A 27,507-nucleotide genomic window follows, 5' to 3' on the forward strand; every position below is an offset into this window, starting at 1 on the left:
GTGTTTGACATTAAAGACTTGAAGTGATAAATCTTGTGTAATGAGTAACACGACGTTAAAATCCTAATAAATAAATAATAAATAAATTACCAGCAAGAGTATGCTTCATACTGTATAAGACACGTATACTGTTTAACAGATCCGAGCGTAAAAAGTAAATAGAGCTTAGAAAACAATACTTTTATTAAAACATTAAATAATATATTTGTTTTAATGTAATTACTTTTTTTTAAAATGACCTTCACTGAGCTCCCTACATTCTGTCTTTGACATGTGAATGTACGTAGAGACTCCCAAGCCTCCTGATTCTGCCACTGTGAGGTTACCTCGGCCACAGATTCAATTTACCCTCATTATAATTTTTATGCAAATTGGTCGTCAAAGCAACACTGAGCAAGTAGGCCATGCGTGTGGGAGCCTGTGTTACCTTTTACAAAAAAATTAATAAAATAATAAAGTGGATGTGATGATATGCTTATCAACTCTTTTGCCATGGTGATGGTGGACGCTGGCGCATTTGGCTGCCGCTACCGTTACCGTATTTTACCGTATTTTACCGTATTTTATTGTATTTTTATCGTTTTTCGTTTTCATCTTTTTACACACCTTGTGGATCTATTTCTTTTATGTTACTTTTGATACTTTTATTTGTGCTTTTGATACTTTTTGTTCTTTCTACTGTACATCGCGTCTGCGGCCGGTGGTGAACGGTGGATGAGTTTTCCTGGGATCGGCACGATGTTGAACTATTCCGTTGACCAGCTGAGGAAGTTCAACAACTGCACTACTCCATCGTGTATTTCAGTCATCAAACAGCTTGGACTCCTTCGCCGGCCTCGTTATATTCACAGGGGCTCCCGGAGAAAGCTTGTTTATCTTCGAAATGGTAACGCTATTCCATCCTTCTGGTCAGCCGTGCGCACTGTCGCTCCGCAAACACGTCATCAGAGCGCTGCTGCCTTGCACACCAGTAGCGGTGTAGTCTCCATGACAACGCTGTCCACGGAGTGGGATGGGAAACGCGGAGTGGACTTAGCAAATCTCCGTTCTCTTCCTCGTTCCTCACAGCCAACTACACAACAATACCACTTGAAAATGGCATTGCTTAATGTTCGTTCACTCAACACAAAAAGTACTGTACTTAGTGAATTTATATCTGACAGTGAACTAGACTTTTTCTGTCTCACTGAAACTTGGCATAAACCCTTGGATTATTTTACGTTAAATCAGACCACGCCAATGGGATACTCGTATATTGATGAACCTCGTATGGAAGGGCGAGGTGGTGGTGTTGCTGCAGTCTATAGGGATGATATTAAAATAACCACTTTGTCTTTTCCTGCTGCTCTTTCTTTTGAACACCTGGCTTTCAAGTTGTCAGGGCCTACTCCTCTGGTCACTGCTGTAGTTTATCGTCCGCCAAAGCCAAACGCTTCCTTTCTCTCTGATTTTTCAGATTTTTTAACCCAGCTTAGTGCCCTCTCATCCTCTGTACTGCTTATGGGTGATTTTAACATCCATATTGATGACAACAACTGTAAATTTGCCAGGGAATTTTTGGAATTGTTACAGTGTTTTAATTTCACACAACATATACATTTTCCAACTCATAAAAAAGGTCATACTCTTGACCTTGTCTGCTCTACTGGTGTCCTAGTTCATCAGCCGTCCAGCCATGACCTTACTGTCTCTGATCATTTGACAATCATCATGGACATTGAGGTCACTAGGCCCATCACTAGAGCTAAACGTAAAATATCCTTCAGGAATCTTCAATATATCTCTCCCTCTGCTTTCTCAGATTCTCTTGTTAAAAAGATGTCTGTCTGTCCTGTACTGTCTAGTAATTCATCTGACCTTGTCGATTACTATAATGACATACTCGCCTCATGTCTTGATGAGCTGGCTCCTTTGAGAACCAAATTTGTTTCTTTTAGTCATTCCGCACCATGGTACACAATTGAGCTTCACCAAATGAAATCCCGTAAACGCCAGCTTGAAAGACTTTATAAGAAAACCGGTCTAACAGTACATTATCAGATTTATTCTGATTATCTTCAACATTACAAAGACGCTCTTACGGCAGCCCGATCCACTTACTATTCCGAACTCATACATGCTGGATCAACAAATCCTAAGACTCTCTTTTCCACAATAAATAAACTTCTCAAACCAGTTGACAATACTACCAATTCCTTTACAGTTGACAAGTGTAACTCTTACCTCTCATTTTTTCAAACAAAAGTTGAGAATATCCACAATTTTCTGACAGTTTCCCCTGTCATCTCTGTTTCTCCGCCTATCTCATCTCAATTTATTACCCAGCCTCTGTCTCAGTTCTCACCTGTGTCTCTTTTGGACCTATCTGAGATCTTAACAGGGATGCGAAGCTCCACTTGTGTTTTGGATCCTGCTCCATCAAAACTTGTTAAGGGTTGTTTTCCAGTTATCTCATCACTTATCACAGAGATAATCAATTCCTCTCTTAGTTCTGGCTCAGTCCCTCAATCACTCAAATTGGCTGCTGTTACTCCCATACTTAAAAAACCTGGACTTGACTCTAACATTATGAGTAACTTTCGGCCCATTTCCAATCTTCCATTTCTGTCGAAAATACTGGAACGTGTTGTTGCCTCACAGCTCAAAGATCACCTAAATTCCAATAATCTATTTGAATCATTTCAGTCTGGTTTCCGCCCCCAGCACAGCACTGAGTCAGCCCTCCTCAAAGTCACAAATGACCTTCTTCTTTCCTCAGACTCTGGACAAATTAATATTCTCGTCCTCCTTGATCTTACTGCAGCTTTTGACACCATTAATCACTCCATTCTTCTGTCCCGCCTTGAATCCTCTGTCAACATCACTGGTACTGCCCTTTTGTGGTTAAGGTCATATCTCGTAAACAGACAACAGTTTGTTAATATCAACAATTGTAGTTCTGCCATTGCTCCACTGTCCCAAGGCGTTCCCCAAGGCTCAGTGTTAGGTCCCCTTTTGTTTATTCTTTATATGCTCCCCCTTGGTGACATCATACGTCGGCATGGTTTACATTTCCACTGCTATGCTGATGATATTCAGCTTTACATCTCCTCCAAATCCATTAATACTGAACTTCACTCCACTCTGACAAATTGCATCACTGAAATGAAATTGTGGATGAAAGCTAATTTCCTCAAATTAAACTGTGAAAAATCAGATATGATCATCGTAGGTCCTACAACCCTGGCAAAAACCACAAAAAATTTTCAAATTACCATTGATAATGACACTTTGTCTCCGTCTTCTAACATCCGAAATCTTGGTGTAATTTTTGATAGCAACCTCTCTTTTGACCGCCATGTAAATCACATCACCAAAACTGCTTTCTTTCATCTAAAAAACATAGCACGTCTACGTCCATCACTCTCCTTTTCTGCCGCCGAAACCTTGATTCATGCTTTTATTACATCCAGAATTGATTATTGCAATAGCATCCTTTATGGTACATCTAACAAAATCCTAAAAAAACTTCAGTATATCCAGAATTCAGCTGCTCGCCTCCTTACTCATACTCGCTCCCGTGATCATATTACACCTGTTCTACAAAAACTTCATTGGCTTCCCGTTGCTCAACGCATTCAATTCAAAATTCTTCTATTCACTCACAAAGCTCTCCATAATCAGGCCCCATCCTACCTCACCGACCTGCTCCATCATCACATTCCCTCCCGTAGCCTTCGCTCTTCTGAGGCTAACCTACTGTCCATACCCTCTAGGACCAAGCACCGGACCTGGGGTGACAGGGCCTTTTCCATAGCTGCTCCATCTTTATGGAATGCTCTCCCCAAACACCTACGAGATTGTCCTGACCTGTCCAAATTCAAGTCACTTCTCAAAACTCATCTATTCAGAGTGGCATTTAACTTGTAACAACACAAAATAAATGCTTTTATTTTTGCTATTCTTTTTAATAGTTTTTATACTTAGATCACGACAGAAATGTGAAGTCCTAGATCCTAAAACTTGTAAAGTTTTCAGTTTCCTGATTGCATGTAAATCTGTCCTGCTTCTGTCTAATTTTAAGAAATTGTTCTATATTTGTTGTTCTCTCTCATAATTTAGCTAATTTTTAATGAACTGTCTTATGCTGCTCTCTTTGTTTTTATCTTAATTATTCTTGATGTTGATGTACTATTTTGATTTTGTACTATGATTTGTATGGTGTATGTACGTATTTGTTTTGATTATTTGTCTTATGTAAAGCGTCTTTGAGTATCTTGAAAAGCGCTATATAAATAAAATGTATTATTATTATTATTAACTCAGAGCACCCGTTGATCATAGGCGAAGCGTGGCACATAAAGTGATGAATGTGTCTGTGTATGTCAAAGAGAAGTGAGAGGCTGCTAAGATGTCATTTGGCAAGTGCTAGAGGTGGGAAACGATCACTGGGTTTTGACCATTAGCACATTCCCCTGGCCCATCATACCAACTCTGCACTCACACATTCACTTGGAAGTGACTGGAGGAGAAAAAGCTCTGAAGTCTGACCCTTAGATCTCACACTTCATCGCTCTAACATCATTTTGCCCTCATGGTGTTCTCACTCAATTTTTTTAGACACTTGACTGTAAGCACTAAAGGCTGTGAAATGTTTCTTCAGAAGTGGTTGAGAGCAGCTAAAACAAATGACTTTTTCCTAGAGTTTTCTTTTGAAATTGCTGTTTTTATTATTTTTTTATTTCCTTTTACTAATTTTATTTTTTATATTCAGGCAGGTTTGCTGTTTTCACTTTCTGGTTAAGTCGATTGTGCCTTGGTTTATCTATAATCTTTTTAGTCATATGGAATAATCTGGCACAATCTAGTTACAATATCTGACTCTACTTTACTTGGAAGGCTTTTCACAAGATTTTAGAGTGTCAGTAGAAATTTGTGCCTACTCAATCAAATGAGCAATAAAGGTAACGCATAAATGTTGAATGAGAAGGCCATTCTTGCATCTTGTTTTAGAAAGTCAGTTTTGAAAAAAAAAAAAACAATGCAACCATCTCAATACCAGGAAACGTCAACACAGATGAATATTGCATATTATAAACCAAATCAGCCATAACAGAAAACATAAAACCACCTCCTTGTTTCTACACACATTGTCTATTTTATCAGCTCCACTTGCCATATAGGAGCACTTTGTAGTTCTACAATTACTAACTGTAGTCCATCTGTTTCTCTGCATGCTTTGTTAGCCCCCATTCACGCTGTTCTTCAATGGTCAGGACCCACACAGGACCACTACAAACTAGGGATTATTTGGGTGGTGGATCATTCTCAGCACTGCAGTGACACTGACATGGTGGTGGTGTGTCAGTGTGTGTTGTGCTGGTATGAGTGGATAAGACACAGCAATGCTAATGGAGTTTTTAAACACCTCACTATCACTGCAGGACTGAGAATAGTCCACCAATCAAAAACATCCAGCCAACAGCTCCCCATGGGCAGCGTCCTGTGACCACTGATGAAGGTCTTGAGGATGACCAACTCAAAAAGCAGCAATGGATGAACGATCGTCTCTGACTTTACATCTACAAGGTGGACCAACTAGGTAATAGTGTCTAATAGAGTGGACACATTATTTAAAAACTCCAGCAGCGCTGCTGTGTCTGATCCACTGATACCAGCACAACACACACTAACACATCATCATCATGTCATTGTAACTGCAGGGCTGAGAATGAGCCACCACCCAAATGACCATTAAAGAACAGAGTGAAAGCATGTTAAAAAGGTATGTAGAGAAACAGATGAACTACAATCAGTAATTGTAGAACTACAAAGTGCTTCTTTATGGTAGGTGGAGCTAATAAAATGGACAGTGAGTGTAGAAACAAGGAGGTGATTTTAATGTTATGATTGATCAGTGTATATTGTTTGCTAACAATAACTGAGCAATACGTGACTTTATAAGATTCCACCAGACAGCTGGAAAGACATTTTTAAACAGCAGTAAAAAGCAGCATAAGGCACATGGGGCTGATTCTTCTTGTCATAAACTATGAGGGATCTTCAAAAAGTTTCCGCACTCTTATATTTTGGTTGGAACCGGTGAGGGCAGGAGGAGTAGTAATTGGTCGTGTCTGAGAGTCTGAGAGAGAGCTTATAGTCTGGATTTAACACCATCTGATTTCCACCTTTTTGGACTGTTTAAAGAAATAAATAGAGTTAAAAAGTGCAGAAATATTTTGAAGAACCCTCGTTTATAGCCTAAAGTGTGTGGACACCTAACCATAATCTTTTTGGAAATTTTATTCCACCCTCACCTCCCCAGTTTGCAGTATTAACAGCCATCACTCCTCTTGGAAGATTTTCCACAAACTGTTGAAGTGTGTCTGTGGAGATTGTATCTCATTCAGCTGAAAGATCATTTATAAGGTCAGGAACTGATGTAGAAAAACTGTTGGCCCACAATCATTGTTCTAAATTCAGCCCCTAATAGTTCTATTTGAACTATATACAATGTGTCCATCACTGAAACCTAATAAAGACTGTTATGACAAATGCTAGCTCTCTCATATAAATGACCTGAATTGCTTTGTTGATTTATGTATTGAATTCAGTTCCTCTATATTACACTGTAAATAGACTGAGATGCCTCGTCTTCATTTTTCAAACCTACCGTATAGATTTAGCAGCTTAATAATTTAAATGGTGATTTTGTTGCTTGAAAATAAAGTTTACCATCGTAAATATTGGCACATGAAGGGGAAAATGTTATCCATAATATCCCCAAGTCTACACATTTTTAGAATTATTGAGTCTAAAAATAGCACATCGCTCTAAATGAGAATGCTAGAAAGTCCTTATTTTATGCCAGAAAGGACCGCTGCTTTTTCTGTATCTTGTGTGATGTAATAATTAATCTCTGTAGTGATAAAACAGTTATAATCCATGGGTTCTAGATCATATGATTCTTTATATCTGTGTTACCTCGAATCTGGGATGTTTTGAATTTGCTGTTCTTCAATTCTCTGACCCTGTTAACTAATTTCATTGGTTCTATGATTTTGTGGGTTTAGAACTTCACTGATCAGCCATAACATTAAAACCACCTCCTTGTTTCTACACTCACTGTCCATTTTATCAGCTCCACTTACCATATAGGAGCACTTTGTAGTTCTACAATTACTGACTGTAGTTCATCTGTTTCTCTACACACTTTTTTTAGACTGCTTTCACCCTGTTCTTCAATGGTCAGGACCACTACAGAGCAGGTATTATTTGGGTGGTGGATCATTCTCAGCACTGCAGTGACAATGACATGGTGGTGGTGTGTTAGTGTGTGTTGTGCTGGTATGAGTGGATCAGACACAGCAGCGCTGCTGGAGTTTTTAAATACCCTGTCCACTCACTGTCCACTCTACTAGACACTCCTACCTAGTTGGTCCACCTTGTAGATGCAAAGTCAGTTTGTTTGTTTGTTTGGGTTTATTGCCATATCAGCAACGTATTGGCTATTTTATGGCAAGGACAGGTATTTGAACTGTAAAATATTACATGTTCATATCATGTTTTAAGTTTAGACTTCCTAAAAAATTAACAATTTTAACTGGAGGAATCCTCTCAAACAGTACTTTTACAGTATATTCGCGATGCTGCTGTGTCTTATCCACTCATACCAGCACAACACACACCAACACACCACCACCATGCCATTGTCACTGCAGTGCTGATAATCATCCACCACCCAAATAATACCTGCTCTGTGGTGGTTCTGACCATTGAAGAACAGCATGAAAGGGGGCTAACAAAGCATGTAGAGAAACTGATGGACTACAGTCAGTAATTGTAGAACTACAAAGTGCTTCTATATGGTAAGTGGAGCTGATAAAATGGACAGTGGGTGTAGAAACAAGCCAATAATATGGCTAATCGGTGTATGTGATTCTGTGGTTACAAGAGTTAATGGTTTAATATTTGTAGCATTTTGCAGATCTCTGATTATGTGGGGCTCGATAGTTCTGGATTTTTGTGGTTTAAAGGCTCTGTGATTTAATACCCCTGCTAATCTGAGAACCAACATTCAATGGTTCTGTTGTTGCACAATGTATTTATTTTATTCAGTGATTATGCATTTTTGTTTTTCCATTACCATTAGATTGTATGACTTTATTAAGATTTTGTGACTGATTCTTCATGAGTTTTTAATTAGAATGATTGCAGTAGGCAATGATGGTTTTATTATTCTTAATGTTAAATTATTCTCTTTGTTATTAGTGCAGTAGGCAGTACTGTAAGGCAGTAATCACACTATTGTTAGCCTTCTTCTTTTGTTGGCTACTTTTTATTATTATTATCGTGATTGCAGTAGGCAATCACACCATTGTTTCAGGTAGTCTTCACACTACCACCAACTGCGTGCTTGCAGGCACAAACAGACATACATACAAACCAACTGAGTGCTTACACACAAACAAACAAAAGGCATTTGCACCCCCACCAACTGTGTTCTCACACTAACATACAATAACCTGTCTGAGCAAAGTATTCACACACCAATTAAGTGTTTGTACACACACAATCACATATCTGAGCAAACATGCACACACCCAGCAACTACCTATAACACCATAGCAACAACCCACCAGCACCCATGCCACCACCTGAAACACTTTAGCAACTACCTAGCAACCATTTTGTAACCTCAGTACAGCAATCAACATATTACCATAGCAACCACCTAATAACACTTTAGCAACATTTTTCCTCTTCTGTCCAAGGTGTTTATTATTATCTTTTTTTTTATTTATCCTTGTACTATGTAAAGTGATCTTGTGTATTAGGTGCTATATAAATAATATAAATTATTATTATTATTATTATTATTATTATTAATCTTATATTTTAATTAGCTGGAGAATCTCAAAATAAAATAAGAAACTGGGTGAGTGGCAAATACTTTTTTTCATTTTGTATAGAACATACAAAAATGATTGGTGCAACTTCGGCTATAAACTTATATTACAAACATTGACATGTATGCATTTGTCATAAAGTGGGTTCACTCATAAACCAGTGAAATAAAGCATATAAACACAAGTAATATCAAACTAAGGTAAAAGTCTAAACTCGACTCTATAAAATGAAATATTTTGTTCCATTATTGTGGAAAGTGTTTGGACAGACATACTTTTCAGTTTCAACATGAATGCTCATGGACAAAACATGAGGTTATAAGGTCTTGGTTTGCTAGGTTTGGTGTGTCGTAACTATGCTATTTGCCGTTTCGTCCACCATTGGTGCCTGTTTTTTTTTTTTTCTATTGTATTTATGCATTTTCTCCCAATTTTAGTGTAGTCAATTTGTCTTCCGCTGCTGGGGGGGTGGGATCACTGATTGCAGTCGAGGCAGCCCTTAGCGGAACCCTTTTCACCTATGCACTCTGCACAGGCACCTTTCTATCTGCCAATCAGGGTCCTTACACAGCATTTGAAGACCCCACCCACATAGTCCGATCATCCCGCCACTAGCAGAGATGTCTGCTGCAGGCACTGGCAATTATTCCCGCTGGATGGCGCCCGGCCGACCGGTGGCAACAACGACGTTCGAACCGAGGAGTTCAGAATCTCTGTGCCGGTGTGCTAGCGGAACGTCACGCTGCGCCACCTGGGCACCATACAATTGCTGTTTTAACCAAATTTGCACATATTTGTACACGTGTCAAAATCCTGTGAAAAGACTTTCCAGAGAAAATAATAATAATAAATTCAAGGAGTGTGACAACTTCATATTAATGCACGTTTTTGGAATGGGATGTCCACCACACTCATTTACATTTACAGCCTAGCAGATTTACAGCATATCCAGTGTGACATAAATGCTTCCTCAGTACAAATGTAAACATTTTCTTACTCTAGCACAATCACAACAGCCTAAGAACAAGAGCATCAAAGTTGTATTTAGTACCACATTTCTTAACTTGATCTTTATGAAATGATGGTCAACCTTAATATTGACCTACATATGATTGTTTTTAGACAAAGTAATGGATCTCCATTTATAATGACCATTTATCAATGTAATTTGACCTTGGCTATGAATGCCTCATTTATAAACCTCAGTGAAAATAGTGCAAGTGCATCTTAACTCTGGCCACTGTGCATCACGTTAATGAACGTATTGTTACTAAGCAAAGCAATCTAAATCCAAATAGTTGGTCATTACTTGCTGAAACATTGTGGAAATTACATCTCAGGTCCAACTAGTGTATCACTTTATATAGACTGACTTTATAATTCATGACTCACTATAACATTATTATCAGCTTTGTCATGTCAAAGCGAGGAGAGTTAAATATCTACTATAGCAGTCATTAGTTAAAAAACTCATTTAGCTTCTCCTCTCCCTCACCCCACTGAGATATGATAAAGCCTTAATTAATAATTCAACCTAATTAAACACTCATATTTAAACAGAGCTAAGCCTGAGCACTCCTACGAGCTATTAATTGTTTCTGACAGAGGCACATTGGTATTCATATTTCTCGCCAGGACACCCTCATTCGTACTGTCGTACATTTCTTTTTAAGCAGATGCGATATAGACTGGATGTCACAATGAATAAAGCCTCCCAGGCTAAATTTAATAACAAGAAGTTACATTCCTGTGAACCGTCATCAGCTCCGGATATTCAAATTCTCCGAAGTGCCTTTAAAGCTTCAGGAATGAAAGTGTATAACATTGTGATATTTACTTATGCCTAAAAAAATTGGAGCTGTAATAACGTAGGCGCTCTGATTATACTGATCTGCTCAGATATCAAAGCATGTTGCTCACCCAGGAAAACATATTTCACCCCAATGTTAATATGACATAATAGGCTAATGTAACATAATACCTGTAGCACGCATTAGGGCATTTTGTAATCTACAATAGCTGCAGCACATTTATAAAACGCACTTAACACAATCATGAGAGGAAGCTCTGATCACAATGATACTCTATTAAACCTACCTCGCCTGCTGAGAATATGCAGCAATAAGACTGTAGAAAAATCTACACACTTATATATAACTCTTAGTATTTTGCATATTATTTCTCTCACATACACACTTAAACACAGAAAATGTGACTGAATATTAAAGTAGGTGCGTAGAATCTCTTCCTGGTGCTTGTATAATTTAGGGTCATGCACTACAGGAAACAAAACGAGTTTTTAATTGGCTTAGTAGTTGATATTGTAGTTTTTTGCACTTGCAACTTTTAAAGGAAATTAAGGTATATAAGGCAACACATTTTAGACTCCATGTAAAAGCTTACACTGATCAGCCATAACATTAAAACCACCTCCTTGTTTCTACACTTACTGTCCATTTTATCAGCTCCACTTACCATATAGAAACACTTTGTAGTTCTACAATTACTGACTGTAGTCCACCTGTTTCTCTACATGCTTTGTTAGCCCCCTTTCACCCTGTTCTTCAATGGTCAAGACCCCACAGAGCAGGTATTATTTGGATGGTGGATCATTCTTAGCACTGCAGTGACACTGACCTGGTGGTGGTGTGTTAGTGTGTGTTGTGCTGGTATGAGTGGATCAGACACAGCAGTGCTGCTGGAGTTTTTAAATATTGTGTCCACTCACTGTCCACTCACTGTCCACTCTATCAGACACTCCTACCTAGTTGGTCCACCTTGTAGATGTAAAGTCAGAGACAATCGCTCATCTATTGCTGCTGTTTGAGTTGGTCATCTTCTAGACCTTCATCAGTGGTCACAGGACACTACCCATAGGGCGCTGTTGTCTGGATATTTTTGGTTGGTGGACTATGCTCAGTCCAGCAGTGACAGTGAGGTGTTTAAAAACTCCAGCACAACACACACTAACACACCACCACCATGTCAGTCACTGCAGTGCTGAGAATGACCCACCACCCAAATAATATCTGCTCTTTGGTGGTCCTGGAAGAGTCCTGACCATTAAAGAACAATATGCAAGGGGGCTAACAAAGCATGCAGAGAAATAGATGGACTACAGTCAGTAATTGTAAAACTACAAAGTGCTTCTATATGGTAAGTGGAGCAGATAAAATGGACAGTGAGTGTGGAAACATGGTTTTAATGTTATGGCTGATCAGTGTATATGGCTATGAATAATCAAATATAATCAGAATACGACATTTTGTTTGAGCTGTTATCTTTTAAGCAGTATCACTGCATTCACTTTAAGTCTGCCAACGAGTCTTAGAATTAGAATTTTAATAAATAATTGTCTTGCCAGTACTGAACTTGGTGTTACAGAAGTAGCTACTTAATTATGAACACCATAAAACTGGACTCAACCTCCCTATGCTTTCAGAACAGGCTTAATAATTTTTACATCATGTGCACATTATCCACTATAATTATCCTAAAATTGAGTGCAAATCCAATTGTATGAGTACAAGGGTTCTTCAAAAAGTTTCCTTACTTTTTTTAACTCTATTAATAAGAAATTCAAAAACAAATTATATCACTTTTGTACACATTCACCTTCCGATGCATTTTCCCAGCATCGTAACAACTTTTTAATGTCATAACCAAAAAATGTTTTTGGTTGAGTGAGTAGCCACTGATAAACCGCTGCTTTTACATCATCACATGAAAATCTTCTTCCCCTTAAAGCTTCTTTGAGCGTCCAAAAAGGTGGAAATCAGATGACGCTAAATCCAAACTATAAGCTCTCTTTCTGTCTCTCAGACACGACCAATTACTACTCCTCCAGCCCTCACCGTTTCCAACAAAAATATAAAAGTGTGCAAACATTTTAAAGATCTCTTGTATATTAATACATTTATAATGGCAAAGCAGTAAGGAGGATAGCTAAAAAGTAGAAAAAACAGTGATTGTGAGCTAAATATAATAGTCATTGAAGTAATGTAGTTGATTTCTGGCATCAGTAACACATGCAAAAGAGATGAGTGGCAATTGAGTGTCAGAGTGTGGCAACAGCAGTGGGTGGCTTAGAGAGTGCCCAAAAATGTACATAATCAAAGTTAAAGTTAAAAAGAAATAATAGCATCAATTACCTCAAATGTCAAGTCAAATTTATTTGTATAGCGCTTTTTACAATGGACATTGTCTCAAAGCAACTTCACAGATTCCAGGACCTACAGACCAAAAACCCCTGTCGGTCCTGTGTATTATTACACCATGTTTCAAATTATTATGTATGTGCCATTTTTGTTTGTTTTTCCTAAGCAGTCAGTATATGCGAGGATTTTGTTTTATCCTCAACAGTAATATGTGTGGAAAAAAAAGTGGAAGTACTGATAATGACAATGGCTTCATTTATTTTTTGAAAATAATGCAAAATGTTGTTCCAAATTATTATGCAGAATTCAGTTTTTAAAAACATTTTAGGGTCACAATGACATAATTTCCAACAGAAATTTGTTATTTGCTGCATACACAGATTGTTTTACAAAAAATAAACACAACTTGAATCAAAAAGTTTATATTTAAATATCAAGTTACATATTGATATGCGAGCCATTCTTTGAGATGACTTTAACAACTCTCTTATCCATTAAACTTAAGTCCATTTATAGTTTCTGCTTGTATTTCTGTTGAGGATGCCAGTATTGCCTCCCAGAGCTGCTGTTTTGAGGTATACTGATGACCACTCTAATACATCATCCTTTTAAGGATACTTCACAGATTCACAATAGGACTGAGAACAGGAGATGATGGTGGCCAAATCATGATTTTGTCTCATTTTAGGCCCATAACAACTAAGGAGTCAAAGGTGTTTTTTGCAGCATGGGATGGTGCATTGTCTTGCATGAATATGATTAAATTTCGGGAGGTACTATTCTTACTTTTATACTATGGCAGAAAATGCTCAGTTAGAAACTTCACATATCGTTTAGAGGTCATTTTAACACCCTCAGGGACCCTAATGGGACCCTACCATTTCACTTCCCAATATTCCGGCCCAAATAATCACTCCACCACCTCCTTGCTCATGCTGAAGTCTTGTAGGAACAGGGTGGCCATTTACCAGCCATTCAGAACTCCATCCATCAGGACCATCCAGTGTAGCACGGCATCCATCAGTGAATAAAACTGTTAGAAAATTAGTCTTCATGTATTTCTGAGCCTTCTCTTGGTGAGCTTTGTTTAGGGGTGGCCAAACTACAGGTTAATGTACAACTGCTAGCCTATGGAGGGTCCTTCATCGAGAGGTTTGTGACACTCCGGAGACACCAGCAGCTTCAAATACATGTTTGCTGCTTATCAGTGGCATTTTTACAGCTGCCCTTTTAATAAGATTAATTTGTCTGACAAAAACTTTCCTTAATAAGTCTTTATCAGATCACATGCGAATCACTCACACATCTTTTTACATTTTGATGATATCTCTTCAGTTTTAGTGAAATATCAGTTGTTTTCATGTCTTTTGCAAGACACTGAACTTTTTCATGCTTTTTATCTTTCAAAAGGTCTTTCTTCCTCACCATATTGCATGAGAACTGTGACTTGCTTAATAATGTGGAACAATCTGTTTAAGTAACTTTCCCTTTAACCAAGATCAACTGGTAGTCTAATTAACAAACATGCCTTAGACTGATACGACATGTAAAAATATATGAGTAATAAAACACCTTATTTTAAAAACTAAAACCTAATTGTTCATTTTATCGAATTCATATTAAAATTTCACTTGCACAATAATTTGGAAGACAATGTATTATTATATTTAATATTATTTTTAATGTTATTGATTTTTTTTATTTACACCTTAAATTCCAATGGTCTCCAGTGCCATGGATACTGCTTATGGAGGACATGGAAAAGCATTAAGACCAGAATGTCCACAGCAGCTGGCAGAACCTATGTGGCCTTTGTGTCCATTACTTCAATTCCTTTGAGATGGCAGTCTGGCCAGGTCTTCACAAATGTGGTACTACAGTCAACAATAAGCTAAAAGGATGAGTGAATACTAAACAGTATGCGAAAGCACTACGTGAAAGCAGGTATTGTGTCTGAATACGTAGTATCCATTAAACAGTACGTGAAAAGTACTTGGATGACCTACTGCATGGGCGACCACTTTTGAGTATGCAAACACAACACACTGCGGTCCGATAATCTATCCCATAATTTTTTTTTACATTACATTAAGCACTTTGTGGTGTCGGTGTATTGTGTAAGATAGTCTTTTTCAAAATCTGAAAATTAATCCACTAGTGAAGGGACGATTCACAGTTTTTTAGTTTCAATCCGATTCCGATACACAACTACTGATACCGATACTTTAATATTATTATGATTGTTATTGTGTTAAGGGTTACATTATGAGGCTGAAACCACATAGAACATCGTATTAAAAGAGCATATATATATATATATATACTGTATATATATAGCAAATCTTTTGCATTTGTTTTCTCTGTTAAGTTTTTAAGCTTCTGCAGGTGCTTGATTAAATTAGTCGTGTTATACGACAAAGCCTCCCTACAAAGGACATTTTAGTAAAATAAGCAGCTAATGTTATTTTTTTCCCCATTACTGACTGAAGTTGTCATGGATTCATGGTAAGATGTGTAATGGAACTTGGATCGGTGACGTGCCTCATGCTACATTATGTTAAGTTACGGGTTTATGGTTACGGGTTTATGGTTACGGGTTTATGGCGGGTTTATGGTCCAGCACAAGGATGTGGACTGGAATTTGGATCGGTAAGTAGATTGGCCCGTCCGTCAGATATCCGATCTGCATATGACGTCAATATCGGACCCGATACCGATCCGGGATCGGATCTGGCCCATCTCTAGAATCTACTAGCCATTAAATGTCATATTCAGCCTGCTTGGTAGTTTACAATTCATTGGAGGCTTAGGATCAGCTTGTGACAGTATCCCTCGGGTATAATCAGATTTCTTTGTTCTAATAGTACATGGAAACACAAACATTGTATAACAATCTCTGAAAGCAGAAACCTTTACACAAAAACAAGAGCAATGATTAAATGGGAGTGTAAAAATTCCCACTACCTACGTTATGTTCAGCTAATCATTACACACTCTGGATCGAGGCATTATTAAACACGAGTCATGTTTTAATGCTAGGCTATTTTCTCCTTGACAGCTGTGGTCTTTCACCAAGGGCGTTTACAAGCAGGTATTCAAAAAAAAAAATGACTCATACCTGGGTGCTACCTCTAGAAAAAGGAGCAAGCAATGCATAAACAAGATTAGCACAGGGAAAAAAGAAAAAGCGTTGGCATCTGTATGAGTGTGTATATGGTATTTGGCAGGTATAGGCCATTAGTGGCCAGTCAGGCCAGGTACAACCCCATTCAGCTGTCAGACCACACAGCATGTGTATGTGAGCACTCTTTCATTATTTGTTCATGTGTGTTAGTGTGTGTGTAAAGGTATGTGCAAAATTATTAGCAACAAATGTGAAAATATGCTCACAAACACACACCAAAAAAATGACATTTCTGTTTTGCGTGTTTTCTTTAATGCAGTAATGCAAATGTTTTACAGTCCCATTCCCTAAGACATCAATCTTTCCCTGACCTCTTAGCTCAGATCTAAGCTTTTTTTTATAGGGCAACAGTATTTTGTTAACAGGTAACACAAAGGTAACATGTGATATACAACCCCAAATCAGAAGTTGGGACAGTATGGAAAATGCAAATAATAAAAAAACACAGAGTTTCTTACATTTACTTTGACTTTAATTTGATTGTAGACAGGATGAACCTGAGATATTTCATGTTTTGTCTGCTCAACTTAATTTCATTTATTAATAAACATCCATTCCTGCATTTCAGGCCTGCAACACATTCCAAAAAAAGTTGGGACAGAAAAGCATTTATCACTTTGTAATGTTGACATTTCTTTTCACCACACTTAAAATCACTTGGTATCCTTGGTGCCAAAACGTCTTTTGAATTATAGGTTTTATTTTGTCCCATTCTTTCTGCAAACACGTCTTAAGATGTGCAACAGTACGGGGTCGTCGTTGTTGCATTTTTTGTTTCAAAATTCTCCACACATTCTCTATTCAGAACAGGTCAGTACTGCAGGCAGGTCAGTCCAGTACCCGTACCCTCTTCTTCCGCAGCCATGCCTTTGTAATGTGTGCAGCATGTGGTTTTGCACTGTCTTGTTGAAAAATGCATGAACGTCCCTGGAAAAGATGACGTTTTGAAGGCAGCATATGTTGCTCTAAAATCTCAATGTACTTTTCTGCATTAATGCTGCCATCACAGAAGTGTAAATGACCTTTACAAAGGGCACTCACACAGCCCATTACCATGACAGACCCTGGCTTTTTGACTGGTTGCTGATAACAGTCTGGATGGTCCTTTTCATCTTTGGTCCGGAGCACACGGCATCCATTTTGTTTCCCCAAAAAGACCTGGAATGCTCATTCATCTGACCACAATACTAGTTTCCTGTGTGTGATGATCCATCCTAGATGCCTCCAAGCCCAGAGAAGCCGACGCCGCTTCTGGACATGGTTAACATAAGGCTTCTTTTTTGCACAGTAAAGTTTTAAGTGGCATTTGTGCATGTAACTCTGTATTGTAGTGATTGACAAAGGTTTGCCAAAGTAATCCCTCACCCATGTGGTTATATCAGCTATTGTTGAGTGGATGGTGTAGAGGGATCGAAGATCACAGACGTTCAGCTTAAGCTTAACCTTTACGCACTGCAATTCCTCCCGATTCCTTGAATCATTTAATGATATTATGCTCTGTAGAGGGAGAAATATGCAAATCCCTTCCAATCTTTCTTTGGGGTACATTGTTTTTAAATATTTCAATAATTTTCTCACGCATTTGTTGACAAACTGAAGATTCTCTGATCATCTTTGCTCATCAAAGACTCAGCCTTTCCTGGATGCTGCTTTTGTACCAAACCATGATTGCAATCTGTTTGGAATCACATCATTATTTAGATTTTTCACCTCATTACTTGCCCGTCTCAATTTTTTTGGAATGTGTTGCAGGTCTGAAATGCAGGAATGGATGTTTATTAATAAATGAAATAAAGTTGAGCAGACAAAACATGAAATATCTTGTGTTCAAATTGTCTGCAATCAAATAAAAGTCAAAGTAAATGTAAGGAACGCTGTGGTGTTCATTTTATTTGCATTTTCCATACTGTCCCAACTTTTTCTGATTTGGGATTGTATTTCCCAGCCTTGATTCTGTGTAATCTCAAATTATTAACATACTTAATCCCTGAGTAACTTCTGCACTTCTGGTTATTCTGCATGTTAAGTAATAGAACGACCATGTGTAATTATAATGCAGTAATTTAGTAATTGTTTTAGTGCAGTTAATCAGACCTGATGTTATTACCTGGTGTGAGATGTAATAATAAGAAATAAGTTTGCATTTTACTCTAATGTCATTTAGTTCCAGTGTAATTGCAGCCTGTAACCTCATACTGTGTCTGGCCATTAAAAGACAAAACAGGTAAGAAACAAAGTAGAAACAGGTGAATTAGTATTTTACAGCACTAATATCACATAATTTTAGCAGAACTACTCCATTGTTTTGGGGTTAATAACCTCAATATTATAAAATTTAAAAAAAAATTTAAAAAAGATATAATGTTGTAAGAGTTGGATAGCTAGGGTTAGGGTTGGTTAAATAAAATAAATAAATAAATGTAGTACTCATCTTTGTTAACATTATTATAAATAGTTTCCACTACAATTACTAAATTATTATTTACTAAGAACAAAAAAATGTGCATGATTTTTGTTATGTAAGTGTTACCATTATTTAAAGTAATTTTAACTTCTTATAGCTACAGTTCCTAATTGTAATTAATAAACTTATTATTATTAATAAAAGTATTCATTAAAAACCTGAGAATATACATGTAATTGTTGGGTAAATAAAACTTTTAACTATTTTTTTCATAATTTTATGTTATTATTAACTTGTAACAGCTTCCATTACTGAATTATTTAAATATTATTAGGTAACAACTAGGAAACTGACATTTCATTTATGGATAAGTACGACCCCAATTTTACTGTGTCATTACCAACTCAATAATGTAAAGTGCTGGTTGCTAAAAGCTTAACATTGGCTCATTGCTAATGACTTAGCTTTTACTATTGGTGTTTGAGTTTATATACACAATACATTAAACAAAACGTAACATTTTCTTTAAAAAAGACAAATATCTTCACCTGACTGTTGACAATAACTGACATTGTTGGACATGAAACTTGATGAAGTATTCACAAATATATTACTAACAACTGATTAAAATCTTTCACTTATCACCCTCTAGAGAAGAGGAAGTGAGGACATCTAAAGAACAGCTGGCAACAGGATCAGGTGGACATCAAATAACTAGGATGTACATGACAACTCTGCATGCCACTTGTCAAAAGACTATTGAAGACTACTGAGAAGGTGCGTCAGGCATAACTAGCATATGTGATTGTTATCTATTGCATATAGTTTTTAGGAGCATTAATCATCCCCGTCAGCTTAAACGTCAACTCTGTCAGACATAAGACCTGCCGGAGTTGACGTCTAACAGAGTCGACAAAATGAAGCCAGGCATCTACACAGACAAAATAGTTCAGTGGTTACAGTACTGGACTACTAATCAGCCTCACCACTGCCAAGTTGAAACTAAGCCCTTAACCCTCGATTGCTTCAGTCACAATGGTAAAACTCTTTGGATAACATCTGCTAAACGTAAACAACTTTCAATGTCTGATTGAGCCTGGCAAACCCCTGTGATGGATTGGTGCCCTGGCATGTACTGTATATCCCTACCTTGTACCCAGAAATCATAAAATGATAAACTTAGCAAAAACAAAAGTCTAATATTTGCATATGCATTAGTTCATGGAAAGTGAGACAGTTTTTGTGAATTTTTGCTGAGGTCCGGTTTCCTCCCAGTCCAAACACATGCATGTGAGGTGAATTAGAGATACAAAATTGTCCATGAGTGTGTTTGACATTAAACCTGTGAACTGACAAATCAACGAGTAACTACCGTTTCTGTCATGAATGTAAACAAAGTGTGTAAACCATGACGATAAAATCCTAAATAAATTAATAAAACAAATAATTTCCTCTTAATGGCATTAACAGCCTATACTCTGCTGGAGATACTTTTTAAAATAGTTTAGAAGTATATTTATGTTAGTGTTAGGCAAGACTTTTAATCCTCAATAGTTTTAATTGTACTTGGTCACAATTGTAAGTCACTTTGGATAAAAATGTCTTTTGAATTAAATAAATGTAAATGCACTGTGGCACAGTTATGGTGGACCTAGTAAGGGCCTTCTCCAAGCTGTTGCCACTGTTAATTATATATTTGTTTTCTTGTTATATATATATTATTTATATATTATTATTGTTATATATATATTATTATTTAATAATAATAATAATAATGCAGTGCAGCTTGACTTGATCGTTTCTACATTTCAAAACAAGGAAGCTAAAAAAACTAGTGGATGTGAGAATCTTTCCAGTCAGCTTTTCAGACAATCAGGTTGTAATTATTAACATAACTACAACATTAAGGTAAAAAAATACACACTTGTTTAAAAGTCAAACATAACAGAGAGAGTACAAAATAGGGATTTCTGCAATAATCATATTCTTCATATTCTTTTTTTTAACATCTAGAGAGAGAAAAACTGCCTTTAAAGCTCTAAAACAATGGTGGGATGCCACAAATTAGACTATTTTATCAACAATATGGTGCATTCCCTAACAGAAATAAAAATAACATTAAAAGAACTTGAGAAAAATATATCCAGATTAGAAACACTTAATGGAGCACAACAAAATAGAACTTAAACCTTAACTGGAGGAATTGAAAGGAGACTTGAGAGCTGTTCTATATGATAGAGTGAGAGGAGAATGCATGAGAGCAAGATTCAAAATGTTAAAAGAAATGAATGAACCCAGCTCGTATTTCTTTGAAAAAAAAAAAAAAGAGAAATATATTGAAATAAGCATATACACGCTTTATACATGACAGATAGCAGACTGTCTACAGACACAAAGGAAATGTGAGGAATAGTGGACTGCATACGAAAAATACTATTACAGCTACCAAGACTTACTGAAAACAAAACAATAGCATTAAAAGCACTGAAAAAAAACATTAAAATGGCAACTGGATGAGAACTTGATGGATTCTCAAAAGAATTTTATAAATCCTTTTGGGATGTACTGGAACCGGATTTTCTTCATGTGCTAAACCTGTGCATTCAGACTGGAACATTACCACTAAGCTGCAGAAGAGCTTTTCCCCAAAAAGGGGATCTCTGTGATCTAGGATATTGAAGTCCATATACATCGATCAGCCATAACATTAAAACCACCTCCTTGTTTCTACACTTACTGTCCATTTTATCAGCTTCACTTACCATATAGAAGCACTTTGTAGTTCTACAATTACTGACTGTAGTTCATCTGTTTCTCTGCATGATTTGTTAGCCCCCTTGGCATGCTGTTCTTCAATGATCAGGACCACCACAGAGCAGGTATTATTTGGGTGGTGGATCATTCTCAGCACTGCAGTGACACTGACATGGTGGTGGGGTGTTGGTGTGTGTTGTGCTGGTATGAGTGGATAAGACACAGCAGCACTGGTGGAGTTTTAAACACCTTCACTGTCACTCCTGAAATTAAAATAATCCACCAACCAAAAATATCCAGCCAACAGCGTCCCATGGTTAGCATCCTGTGACCACTGATGGAGGTCTTAAAGATGACCAACTTAAACAGCAGCAACAGATGAGCAATCGTCTCTGACTTTACATCTACAAGGTGGACCAACTAGGTAGGGGTGTCTAATAGAGTGGACAGTGAATGGAAACGGTATTTAAAAACTCCAGCAGCACTGCTGTGTCTGATCCACTCATACCAGCACAACACACACTAACACACCACCACCATATGTTAGTGTCACTGCAGTGCTAAGAATGATGCACCACCTAAATAATAACTGCTCTGTGGTGGCCCTGTGGGGGTCCTGACCATTAAAGAACAGGGTGAAAGCAGGGTAAAAAAAGTATGTAGAGAAACAGATGGAGCACAGTCAGTAATTGTAGAACTACAAAGTGCTTCTATATGTTAAGTGGAGCTGATAAAATGGACAGTTAGTGTAGAAATGTTTAATGTTATGGTTGATCAGTGTATATCACAAGATAGATCCAACATATTGTGTATCACACAGATAATTAATAGACAACCTGTTTCTAACTGAAGTGAAGTGTTCAGATTTAATTGGTCAATTTCTTGACCAAGAGAAAGCTTTTGTTTGAGTTGATCACAACTACTTTGGACTTGAATTTATAAAATACACAAAACTATGTACAGAAGCAACCTTCCTGGGAGGACTCAGCAAACCAATACCTCTGAAAAGGAAAGTCAGGCAAGGATGCCCAGTGTCATTCCCACTACTAAAAAAAGATGTCATAAAACGTAAAGATATAACATCATCGTAGCATTGACCTGGTGGCATCGATTGGCTGTTTTAAACCCTTAAGTGGGATTACTACAAGTATTACAAAGAAAGCTATTTAAGTTAGAAAAAAATACTAGAGAATTAGAGCTAAATGGTCTCACAAGTCTTTACAAATCAAGGTTTGAAACCTAACAAAGGTCACTACAGAAACTGGAATCTCACCACAATAGTGGGTACACAAAGAGCCAATTTTTCACAACCCCAGGATAACCTTCAAAGCAACTACTTCATTGTGATGCTCAAAAAATAAAAAAAAAAGCCAAAATCACAAAACTCTGCCAACTAAGACACACATAAGGAAAAGGAAAAAAAAATCTTACAAATAACTGGAAGAAGGTCAATCAGACAGATTGAAAAATGTGTCACACCCCAGATGGAAAACACTATTTAAAATGCCAACACCAAGAAGAACAATAATGCACAAAGCAATTCCAAGCAGAAAATATTTAGCACATTGCATCCCACATATTGCCCTGTTATAGAAACTATAGAATACAGCTATCGATTATTTTTGTAATCAAGTATTTTACCCATTATTCCAGCGATTAATCGAGTAATCGGATAAGAAATACTTTTGCTTCAATAAAGAGCAAAAATAAATACATAAAATAAAATAAGACGTCTCTTAAAACAAACTGCACATTTTTATTCCTTGTACAGTTTAAAGAGAACATTTTTGAAATGCAAAAACAAATAAATTAAAATTAAATCAAATTTAAATTACTTTTAAAATGTATACAGGCAACCTGAAACAGGCATAAATAATAATAAACAATAATACATAAACATTGCCTTTAATTTGTGCAACTTTTAGAGCTAAATGTTTCAGCTACAGCTCATCCATAACAAACCTTTAATGTTTTGTGGCATTTGTAGGATTCAAAGAAAAAGTTCTGTAGGATTGTATCGGTCAGATGAGGTAGAGGCGTTGAGTGCATGTACATGTGTTTGCCCAAGTCTTCAAAAAAGCATGTGGTGGTTGCAAAGAAGAAAAGTAAGCATATCAACAAGATCGCTCTGATGGTGTGAAAGTTGTTTTCATTTTTTTCAGCTTACAATGATCTAAAACTTTGTCGTTTTATCTGTCCAGTCTCCTCTGTTTGCCTCTCTCTTTCTCCATTTTGCAGTCCAACCCATCAAATCTCGGCTGCATCCGAAATCGCATACTTCTATACTGAACAGTATGCGGGTGCAGCGAGCGTGTCCAAATACATAGTATTCATTAAACTGTACGCGAAAAGTACTCGGTTTAAGTGTGTGATTTCGAACAAAGCCCTTGTCTTCTTCACGTCACCCGCCCACAGCGTGAACGCGTTGTGCAAAAGTAAAAGTCGTCTGTGCGAAACGTTGTGAGCTGTTTATAGTTGTATGGATTAAACGACGCTTGATGATTTTTAGTAAATTAATTACTCAAGTTTCTTGAGGAATCGTTTCAGCCCTAACTGGATCCTTTGCTTAATGTACGTTTTAACAGAAACACATTTATACTTTGACCTTAGTATAATTAATTAAATAAATAACAATAAATAAATAAACCAGTTCATACTAGTATACTCTCAGTACTATTAAAAAAAAAACCCAACATTCCACTTTTTATTTAGGAAGAAATCATTGTTATGGAGCTCTCTAGAAAAAAAACAAAAAAAAAATACTGTAAATAATCTCTGATCGCTTGCTAAAGGATGGAGCTGATGAAGTGAATTTACAGCTCAAATTTAGGGAGGATGCCTTTGATCACATTGCTTTTGTTTTCAAATTCAGAGTTACAATTTTTATCTGGCAAAAATCATCTACAATTGCCTGGACGAAGTGATCATGTGATCTGCAATGGCTGAACTGGCCGCATTTGTTTCTCTTACAGATGGCCCGACTGAAATGCCAGCTCCTGACCAGAAAAGCCTGTAAAGAACAAGCCGGCACTAACTCAGCCCATCATGGATAAGCATGATGTGAAAGAGGCATGAAGAACAAGTTGTACAGAGCACCGATTCTGTTGTAAAACCAGTCGAGACACCGGTGCTACAGGTCGGGGATAAAATGGAAACAAATTCTGCTTTTAAAGCACCAAATAAAATACAGCTGAGATAGGTGTAACCACTCAAGAAAGGTGATTGTGATGTGGATAACAATGCATCAGACAGTGACAATTATAATTCTGAATCTGGATAGTCTGTTGGCTCTTGAGGTGAAACTGTACTCATAGTGGTCACAATCCTTGTACGTTACTAAGAGGAAACAGAGTGTACAAGTTGAAAAGTTATTTTGAAGAAAGCAACCCTTTATTTATAGTGTTAATTAACTCAGGAAGGAATGTGTATTTACTGATCTGTACAATTTTTTCTTAAAGAAAATCATGACTAAACTAGGAAAAGAAAAAAAAATGAAATTTAAGCTGCTTACTTGAACTTTTTTTTATATATAAGTGTGACTTTTATCAGAGGTTTTGACAGTGTTATTTAAATCGCAAACATAAATGTAAACTTGTATGGAGACTACAGCAGGTAAGATGGGTTGTAGGGGAGGAAGCAGGCCCTCTAAGAAGAAGAAGCTAACCATTACCTCTAACCTAGATAAATGTGAAGGTCCCTCATGTCTTGTAATGAAAAGATGGTGAACTATGCAAGCAGCTGTACAAAGCCTGTGTCAAACTCTAAATAAAAAAAAGAGGAGAGGACAGCTGATACACCTTGGCACTGTATAATGATGTTATAATGATAATGATAAGCTACAGTGGAACACAGTGTACAAACCACCATTGCTAAAAAATGCTGATTTCCAGTGGAGAGTATTTTCTCTGTTATTTTTTTTTTCTCTTTTTCTCTGAATCCCCCCCCCATTTTATCCCCTAATCTAGTCGTATCCAACCCTCCACTGCTGACTGAGAAGCTTCGCAACTGACACATGCCCCCTCCGACATGTGCTCAGTAACGACTACCTCTTTTCATCTGCACGAGGCGAGTTCATATGCGGATTAGCTTTGTGCACGGAGAGCCACACCCTGACCCCAACTCTGCGCAGACGCCAATCAGCCAGCAGAGGTCGTATTTGCACCAGTTATGAGGAACCCTGGTCCGGCTCATCCCACCCTGAACAACAGCCAATTGTTGTTTATGTGGCCGCCCAGCCCAGCCGGATGGCAGAGCTGAGATTTGATACGCTGGTAAGCTAGTGTTTTACTGCTGCGCCACCCGAGTGGCTCTGTTATTGTAAAAAATTTTTTATCTCTGTTTAACCCCAAATCACATGCCCTTTTTGCAAAGAGAGACAATGTTCCATGCTTTCATGAATTGTCGTATGTTACATTGCAGACTTTTATCCTTGGCTGTAGTTATGTTCAGAAAGTACCAACAGATACATATATACAGTATATATACATGTATATACAGTGCCTATAGAAGTCTTACAGCCTGAACTCACAACAAAGAAATCTTTCTCCAGCTTTATTTAAATAGTTTGCCTTACAACATTCAAGCAATGAGGAAAAAATGAAACGGTTCTGAAAAATTAATAAAAAAAAATTTAAAAGTAAAATAACAGGGTTAGAAAAGTCATCAGTCCCCTGATTCAGTACTCTGTAGAGCCACCTTTTGCTTTAATTACAGCCATGAGTCTGTTTGGATATGTCCCTACCAGCTTTGCACATCTGGATTGGGGAATATTTGCCCATTCTTCCTTGCAGAATTGTTAAAGTTCAGTCAAATTTTCTGGTGACCCGTAATGCACTGCTCTGTTCAAGTCCATACACAGATTTTCTATCGGATTTAGGTCAGGGCGCTGACTTATCCACTAAAGGACATTTACCTTCATATCCTTAAGCCATTTTTTTGGTTTTTTGGCAGTGTGTTTAGGGTCATCGTCATGCTGGAAGATGAATCTCCTACCCTAGCAGAGGGCCGCATGTGTTCCTCAAGAATTTGGATGTACTTGGAGGAATTCATTTTCCCTTCAATCCTGACCAGTTGCCCAGGTCCTGCTGAAGAGAAACACCCCCATAACATAATGTTGCATAAGGTGCTTCACAGTAGGTATGGTGTATTGTTGGTGGTGTGCTGTGTTTGGTTTTCGCCAAACATACCACTTGGAGTTCAGTCCAAAAAGTTCAATCTTGGTCTCCTCTGACCATAAAACCTTTTGCCACATGTCATTAGAATCTTCCAAGTCTTTTTTGGCAAAGTGCAAACGAGACTTAGCATGGCACTTTTTTTAGGAGTGTCTTCTTTCTTGCCACCCTGCCATACAGGCCAGCTTTGTGTAAAGCGTGCGAGATAGTTGTCACATGCACAGGGCGACCAACCTCAGCCATATAGCCTTGTAGGTCCTTCAAAGTTGCCATTGGCCTCTTGGTAGCTTCCCTGATCAATGTCCTCCTGGCTCGGTCATCCAGTTTGGAGGGACGGCCCGATCTTGGCAAGGTGTTGGTGGTCCCATACACTTTCCACTTCTTGATAATGCTCTGAACAGTACTCAGATGGATAGATAAAGTCGCTGAAAACTTTATGTATCCTTCTCCTAACTTGCGCCTTTCCACAACTCTATCACGGAGCTCTTTTGAAAGCACCTTTCCAACCATGGTGTTACCATGAACTACTAGTAGTGGACCCGTCAAGGAACAGCTGGTTTTATTCTGAAGTAAGCAAAACCAGTACAATTGATATCGGGTGTGGGCCAGTTAGCCTGGTGTGTGATCTGGAAGGTGATTGGTTGTACCTGAGCAAGTTTATAATGTTCACTCTAAGGGGCTGGTTACTTATCCAAACCAGGTATTTTACTAATTAAATTATAATAATTTATCAGATTTTTAAGTGTAATTTTCACTTTGATGAAGAGGGTTATAATGTGTAAATACAGCTGGGAAAAGTTAGGCTTAATTTCTTTCCATTTTCAGGGTATAATGTGACAAAAGGCAAGGATTTCGATAGGGTATGAAGACTAAGGTTAAAGGTTAAGGGCCTTGCTCAAGGGCCCAACAGTAGCAACCTGGCAGTGGTGTGGCTTGAACCAGTGACCTT

The sequence above is a fragment of the Trichomycterus rosablanca genome, chromosome 8 (genome assembly GCF_030014385.1).
Source record: "Trichomycterus rosablanca isolate fTriRos1 chromosome 8, fTriRos1.hap1, whole genome shotgun sequence".
Lineage (NCBI taxonomy): Eukaryota > Metazoa > Chordata > Actinopteri > Siluriformes > Trichomycteridae > Trichomycterus > Trichomycterus rosablanca.